Here is an 8,581-nt window from a genome sequence, read left to right on the forward strand (position 1 = left end):
CTCAGTGGAGTTCTGCTGGGGGTGTACTTATATCTGTTGTTTTTCATGCAATCACCTATCTGGTTCTTAATCTGCAGTGTATTATTTTGTTCTTTGAGAAAAGAGATTGAAAAGCAAAGAAAGGGCAATTAACTGAGATCTCCCTCTTAATCCACTGCTATTCGCACCTTACACATACTTTTCTCTTACAATTGTTTACCAGACCCAGATCCAACTGTGCAACTCTCTTACCAGTTCTCTATACATATCTGTAGTTTGTGTGTTTGCGTCCTGCCCAGTTGGAGTACTTCTCCCAAGGCTAAATACTTTCTTCCTTCTCCTGTATTTGGCTCAACTACCTTGTCTTCAAAGGTTGTAAATGTAGAAGCGAGGTTTGAAGGTTTCAGGCAGAAGTGTCTGCCAAGAAGCGGTGCACCAGACTGGAATTTTGAGTGGCATCATCACCTGCTGCACCTTTTTACCATTGCCTTTTAAGCTATTTTCCCAGGCTCAATGCCAAAATCTTGTAGACACATTGCAAAAACTCTGCCTGCAAAAATGAGCCTTCTCTAAGTTTTGGATGTGTTAAGAGTGCAAAAGAAAGGATGTATTTATGAAGTACTTAGTGCAATAATTTCCTCCTTTGAGTCTTGTGCTGTACGATGCTTCCTGCAATATTTACTTCTATTTTAAAAGAGTTTTATTGAGTTGGCTATAGAATGCCAAGGACACTTTTATGCTATGTATGGCAGGGTGAAAAGGGAAACCATTACAGTAAATTGTAAGAATCCAATTCTTGAGCTAGGATTGCATGGAATTTGGATGTTAGTAAGAATGGATCCATAGAATAAATTCTAGAACAAAACAGTTCAAATACATAGTTAAACATAGTCATATTTAAATATATATATAGATATTATATGTTTGTGTGAATGGTTATATATGTCTGTATCTTACTGTCTTGACATTATGAACTGTCACACATTTTCAAGGAGTCATTGCATATACACATATTCCAAACATCATAAGAATCTAATAAAATAAATAACTTTGCAGCCAAGAGTTGAAAAAACCACAGCACTGAAAGACATGCCACATGTGGCAGAAACTATTTATTCTTTTAAGTTTTATTTATTTTTTTTTAAATGGAAATGATGCAGTGTCATTGTAATCAGAAAATGTATCGTCACTCTACAGTTTTGCAGTTCATCTGCACAGGCAAGGAGCAATGCTCCATTAAACAAGAACAACGAGCATATTAGAAAGCTCATCATTTCTTTCCAGAAAATGAAAAAAGCTTCAATCAATGGAAATGTTTTGCTTGTAGGTTTTTGCCTTTGTGATTAATGCAGACACACAGGAAGATGGAGACTGACACAAATTTCAATGGCAGGCCACAACAGCTGTTTTAACATAGAAATAGCAATATTTTATAGCTCTCAGAGCCTGGTAATCAGTTGGTGTAATGAAAGATGTTGCTTCTCCCTGCAAGTGCTGCCTTGTTTAATACAGCATCAGGGTCCAGCACAGAATTTATATAGCATCAATCTCGCAACAAGCTTTCTCACCAAAATGTGTTTGGCCTCCAAACAGGGTTAAGTTTAATTTAGGAGTAAAACAAGGAGTTGAAGTGGGTTTCTGGAAGTATTTTAGGCCATAATTTCTAGTAAAATTCAATTTCTCCTTTAGACTTTTACTTCTTTAATCTACATTGAACACCGGTTACAAGTTATGATTAGCTGTATGTTCCTATCAAACAAAGATTAATAATTTTTAAATCCAAGTCTTAAACATGTCAACACTGAAGCTAACAGGAAAATTCCTACAGGTGCTGCCCTTCATCTTCCAAACCCAAACAGTCATTGACCAGCGATCAGTAATAGCCTTTATTCTGCAGCCACAGGATGGTCAGGGAAGTCACAAGGAATAAGAGACTTAAAACGTCTGCCTTTTTTTTAAAGGCAGATATATTGAGACATCACAAGGGAGCAAGTAAGTTCCCATTCCTTTTGAATCTTAATAGGAAGGTGAGACCTTCCTCCCTCCATGAGAAAAATAATCTGTTCATTTGCACTCTTTAGAGCTGCTGTATCTCAGTGCATAGATGATGGGGGAGGGGTGTGTGCATGAGTAGCTCAGGGTCCCCAAGCCCAGAATTTCTAGGGAGAGTTTGATCTATTGCCCAAGCAGAGACTAACTAGGTAATCTCAATGCAATGAATCTGCTGCTATTCCAAAGAGTGGGATTTGCAGTGCGTGCTCACACCAGCTTTGTTGCACGTACCAGGAAAGCCTCAGAACTACAATGAATGTATTGAAAATAAGTTACAATCTCTAGAAGCTGTAGATGTCTCAATTTCTGGACCTATGGCAGCCTGTGAAGGATGGCCCAATGTTCCTGTACTTCAGCAAAGTAAATAGAGGGATAACGGGCAGCAACAACAGAAATTTCCATCAGAAACAGATCTACAGTAGGAAAGGAAATCCTTGATAAGAATCTGACTAGGTATGATTTTGGAGTAGAGGTAAGAAAAATGCCCAGGAGAGGCACATTTCGCCTCTACTATTCCCTTCCTCTCTGAAAACAGTTAATTCCTGTGAGTCTGAACAAAGTCCTGGTCATATGAGAAAGAGAGCAAGGTATTTTTAAAAGAAACTTGTTTGTTTGTTTGTTTTCTTTATATCTTAAAAAAAAAAGAAACAACGGGAAAACAAATTTTCATTTTAACAACCAACATTTCTGCAACATAATTGCAGCTTGGAAAGTTCCCCTTGAAAGAACATAGAAGAGTGAAAATGTTTGCAGTTTCTTCCAAAATTCCTGTAGAAAAAAATTATACATTTTTCTTAACCTGTTGTAGTCACCATTTTAAAATTGCTGGGACTGTATTTACTGTAGAAGCCACTGTTGTGTGCTGTTCTCTTTAGCTATAAACTGACTTCACTTTCTAACTAATGTCATGTTGCAAAGTACTGCAAATAATTCTGAAATTTCAAGTACTGTACAAGTTTTCCTCCTGCATTCCTTTTGCAGCATTTTGGGAAAAGGCATTTCTCTTTTCTGCTTATGACCCAGGCTCATGCCCGCTGCTTCATTTAACCACCTTTGGGATTAGTATTTCTGCTTCATTGTCTTGGGCACTCCCAACAATTATTATTCCCAAAGGAACAATTGCAGTCATCTTGTACATACGGCTTCAATTAAAATTCCTGAGGGAAGACATTGAAAGAAGTATTTTATTTTAAAAGCCTTTAAGCACTGCACAACTGCTGCATTCCCTCCCAGTTCTTTTTCTGTCCCTTAGTCTGGCTTGGTCACTAATTCTGGCATGCTCTGGCAAACTGCTTTTTATTGCAGTACACCTGTATAATCATTTTGGTGGGACACAGTCTGTGATGTATTTGTGCTACTAATATTAGGTATCTAAGCTCTGTGCCTAGATTGGGACACTAGTCTGCCTGGTGTATCTCTGTAGGCAACAGAAAGCAATAGGGTCATCCAGAGGGAAGTGCAAGGCAGAGGCATATTCCCCGTTCTCTGATTTGCACTCTGGAGAAGACCTTCAGTATTCGTTGAGGGTAGCAGAGGGGTCCCCAGCTCTTTGGTCATAAAGTAGGTAGTTCACTGCAGCTCTTGCACGACTCTTACATGACTGGCAAAGCCGGACTGGCAGGGTGATGATGGGTGCTTCAAATTCCTGGCCATAGGGGTCAGGAAGACAGTACAGGCAATGAGACCAACTCCATCTCATTAAGGAGAAATGGCTTCTTGTCCTTTTCAACTCATGAGCTGTTCCTAATCTCCCTTTACCTCTGAAAGACATATTGCATGTACACCATTGGTCTAAGTTATGGAAATTTTTTGGCATATGACTCATAGATGCAGGATATGGGTCACCCCAGCTGGTAGAGGACTGTGAAGAGACCAGTCTCCAAATTTAGGTATTTCTTTGCATAATTTTGGTGTGTGAATATTACCTGCTCCCTTTTACCTTCATGTTACTGAACAGTTCCTTTGTATTTCACTGAGAATGATATGAAGGAGTTTTGAACCGTTCCTAATATACCAGGCCTTATTTTCTCTCTTTTCTGTGATTTCTGCTTTGCTGAAGATCAGAAAGCTTGGGGCATTTTCTACTTCATATTATACATGTCTTATTTTTATTTTTATTATTTTGATTTACATCACTGTCATTGTCATTGGCATCATTGTTATCATTATAATTATTATCATTATTAAGCAGAAGCTGGTCATCCATTGCTATAACTGCAAAACATAGGTCTTTTGGAAATTGTTTCCTATGATTATCATACAGCATCAGAACTCCTAAAATGCAGTAATCATCTAGGTCAAAAGCAGAAATTGGGAATTTTATGAGGGCCTGAAAATTCACATTTTCATTGTTTATTGAAGAATGTGGGTGTACTCAGCATCAGAAAGGAAACAGCTTCAGCATTTTGGAAGAAAGGAGATCTAGTCATATACAGAAGTAATCTAACTGCCCTTGATGAAATAAAAATGATGAAAAAAAGACTAGTTTGTTTACTGATGCTCGTAGATATAATAGTCTTAGCCATATTTTAAGAGGCATATTTATGCTAATTATAAAATGGTTGGTAGAAATAATAGGATTGCATGTGTTGCTAAAAAAGAACATAGAAGATAAAATTCACATTTTTAATGTTTTCAATCTAATTACTATTTCTTTAAAATATTTTAACAACAAACATTCCATCAGCATTATGTCAATACGGTCATGTTACTCAGCTCTCATATTTTTTGTTTATGATCCATGAAAGAATTATCCCTATCCAAACTGATTTTAATTGAATTACAAAATAAAGTGAACCTTTTCTAACTTTCTAACCTCCCTGACAAACCAGAATAGGGTCACAGAGATTGGAAGAGTCATTGAAGAATATGTTTTGATTTATTTCACATAGACTCAGGGGAACTTTTTGCCTGATGGTAACCTTAAACTTTTACAACAAACTGTGGTAGTCCTTTATTACAAGTAGATGCATATCTGTCTGATATTTTGGTGGTCAGGAATTTCCTGGTATCATACCACCTACAGTAATATATTTTGCATAATTTATTGTTAATATGGGTAATAGCAGAGGAAAGGAATTTAATTTCAGTTTCTCATTCAGCCATGAAGATTTTTTGAAGTATATTCAGTGTAAGCACTTCAGAAAACAGCAGAAAGCAGAAAACATCCTCACTCTCAAGTGATTTTTTATCGGTTTATCTGTTAATACAACCACTTCATTTCTATTTTGATTTGAAATTTTTCTCCATAAAGAATTGAAGAGAAGTTTTATGCCAAAGGTCAGATATATTAAAGCCATTTGCATGTCTAACACAAAAAGGCACCAAAGTATTCATGAAATATTAGTTGTGCTTAACTAGTATCTATACTTCCAGTTCAGTTGACACAAAAAAACCAAATTAAATGCATTTGTGCAAATCAAGGAAACAACAAGATTATGTTTCAAATAGACCCCAAAATACCATATTTACAATATTAAGGCTATATAATAAGTATTTATTTTTATTTAATGGAATACCTAATATTGTAAGAATCACAGCTGTTCACTTTTTGATACAGGTCACCACTCCCTGCATGAATATCTTATCTAGATCATTACCAGACCCTACATTTCTACATAGTACAGAGAGAATTGACCCATGTTCATATGTTTAATATGGTATTGTACACATCTCCTCCATTTAGAATGTTAAATATAACTTTTTCAAAAGTTTGAGAGAAATCACCTCCTTCACCATCGCCCCTACTAAACTGAATCAACTTACCTTGAGTACTGAACAGTAATTTTCAGGCTAGGATCCATGTATACTTTCACATTTGTCATATATTTCCAAGGGATTTGTGTAAAATAACCATGAAAAGCAAAAGGAGTGTCAATAAGCTTAAACTTCTTCAGAAGGTTTAGCTTATCTGCTGGAAAATTTTACATGCTTGTCAAATTAGAAGAGGTTGAAAATTGCCTTATGGATGGATTTGATGAATTGCAGAAATTCATTAACACTTCTGGAGAAGTCCTGCTGCAAATAGTATTATCAACCGTTTTCTTCTTTTAGAAGCATTTCATTTCAGGCTACAGGCACATTACAGGTGCTGTTTGTAGTTTCATTTCTTTTTATTTACATGCAGATATTATATTATTTTTCTTAGCCAAATATTTCTGCACACTGTATTTTTGACCTCATCCTTAAGGTGTTTCCATTTCATTCAACTCAAGTATTTTGTGAATCTGGTGAAGTTTGTATTTCCTATAAATAGTTACATCAGTGGCTGTACACATGATTTTAATTTTAAAAGTACTAATTGTTTTTATAATTAATATACTACACACAAAATTACTAATAAATTCTCATCTGTTCTTTAGTTACAAATGGCTTATAGTAGCAAGCATTCATTCTTCTAGAATTTTTGCATGTTACACAAACTAAACTTCTCAATTTTTCAGGCAGTAACATTGCCCTAGACATCCTGTCTTGATAAGCTGCTCTTCGACTGGAATAAACAAAACACACCATGACTGAAAATTCTGTGCTGATGGCTTTAACTGCAACTCAGAAGATATAGGCCTTATATCACAATTTTTTTTTAATTATTGTTTTATAAAGCCTTTTCTTCCATCATAATGAACATTTGCCATTTCCTGTTTTCAGTCATCAGGTTTAAGCCTTTCCTCAGAAGAATTTATTCATATTTTAACCAGTTTGCCTTTATGGAATTATTCACACCACTGTTGGAATACAACCTGGACAAAGACGTTCTTTTTACTACTCTGTCAGGCAAAAGCATTCTGGCTTTGGTTTTTGGTTGGGTTTTGTTTTTTTTTTTAATCTTCGTCAAATAATTTTCTTTTCCCCTACAAATTAGATAAGCTCTTGGTATGGAGTACTTCAAAATCACACTTCTGTCTATCTCCTGTCTTCTGCTAAGAAAAGGTTTGGAGGCACAATGAACATACACACGTGTGGGCACCAAGTGCCTGTGAGAAACAAGCAGTGCTTCTGTCTAGCACAGAGGCAGCCATTCTGGGAAGGTGCACCCGTCATCGTGGGACACTGCTTCATCTTTCCTTGGTGACACCTGTAAGGCTACGTTGTCTAATTGCAAAACATCCCACTTCAGAGGCTGCTAGCACAGATGAACGCGTTCATTATATTGTAGCTGTTTGGAGTGTGACGTGGGGAGGAAGAATTGCACAGCCCTCAATCCTTCCTTATTACAGCCAATGGACAGAGATTATTTATATGATCTAATTAAAAATATTACTTGAGAATAAGTTGATTTAGGATCTAAATATTATTTTTTTCTTAACTATTCCTCCAGTTAATCTATAATGATTTTCTAGTACCCTGGTTATCCACAGGTCTGAGGGCTAAGGTTGGTTTATCTACCTACTTAGTACTCCCTCAATAGCCTTGTAAGAGATTATCAGACATGCTCAGGTACTCACGCAAACTCTGAAGAGATTTTGTGTCTCTAGGGCAATAGCTGGAGCTTCACTACTTGAATACTATCTAAAAGCTCTGCATATGTTAGTCATGGACTTCAGTCAAGCACCTCTAATTCCAGGTTTCAAATTTGTCTGAAAACCGAGCTGGACTCACCTTTACAACTCGGAAGAACATATTTTTTTCTGCGCATAAAGAAAGCCTGGACCTGAAATTTTTCACTTGAGTCATGTTTCTAGTGAACCTTCTCCTGATGATTTTCATAGCCTGGACTTGTGTTGAAAGGCTGGGACTGCTTCTGAACACAATCAGCAACACAGTGCTCTGTGATGAAGTCAGTTTTTCTGATCAGCCAGGTGAGGGCACCTGGTGTTGAAGTGTGCTGTGGTTTCTTTCCTGCTGGCATGACTGATTTTCCTTGCAGTGGAAACCAACGTGGATGGTAGTGGGAAGATGATAATTTTTTGGACCTCGTTTGACATAAAGCCAAGAGGTAGATAGGTAGCACACATATCTGATCCTAAAACTAGAAATCCCAGAGTTTATATGCAGACTATGATGGCAGTCTAAAGATATTTTACAAGACTACAGTAATGAATCGTACAAACATCCTGCTTGTTATCTAAGCTAACGGGAATGTGAAAAATACTACAACTTTAATTTTGCTAGCAACCTCTTGATGTAGAGCGTATCAGATAGTGCAGATATTTTAGTCTGTATTTTTCCTTTGGTATAAGCACCAAAGAAACCAAGAAGTCTTATTATATTTTTTTTTTGTTAGAAAATATGTAGCAGAATAAAATGTGACTTAATGCTCACATTAAATGCAGAGATTCAACAGTAAATCAGGCCCAGTCATTCAGAACTCATTTCTAACTGACCATTATGTCCCTTTCATCACAATCATGGAAGGAAAAGCCTTGAGAATGATATTCACCAGACATACAGCCTTAATGATAATGTTTCTTAGAGCACTTAATCAGGCATATTTTATTGTAGCACAGCCCCATTAAAAAGACATTCGGAGTTGTGCAGTGCTTTTCAAGTGGAATCCAGTGAGTTTCTGAGAGGAATATATGCTTGGGAGTATCTCATTTTCTCCTGGATA

At 36.6% G+C, this 8,581-nt stretch overlaps 1 long non-coding RNA gene across 1 annotated transcript in view; it reads left to right on the forward strand.

Annotated features, from left to right (window-relative positions):
• The first annotated feature begins 3,257 nt into the window (after positions 1 to 3,257).
• The window catches only part of LOC308064239, a 33,017-nt gene continuing 27,693 nt past the window's right edge, over positions 3,258 to 8,581 (forward strand). The window contains exon 1 of the long non-coding RNA XR_013928318.1: positions 3,258 to 7,966. This is a non-coding gene — a long non-coding RNA (uncharacterized lncRNA). The remainder of the gene's footprint in view (positions 7,967 to 8,581) is intronic.

This window comes from Falco punctatus, assembly GCF_963210335.1.
Source record: "Falco punctatus genome assembly, chromosome: 5".
Lineage (NCBI taxonomy): Eukaryota > Metazoa > Chordata > Aves > Falconiformes > Falconidae > Falco > Falco punctatus.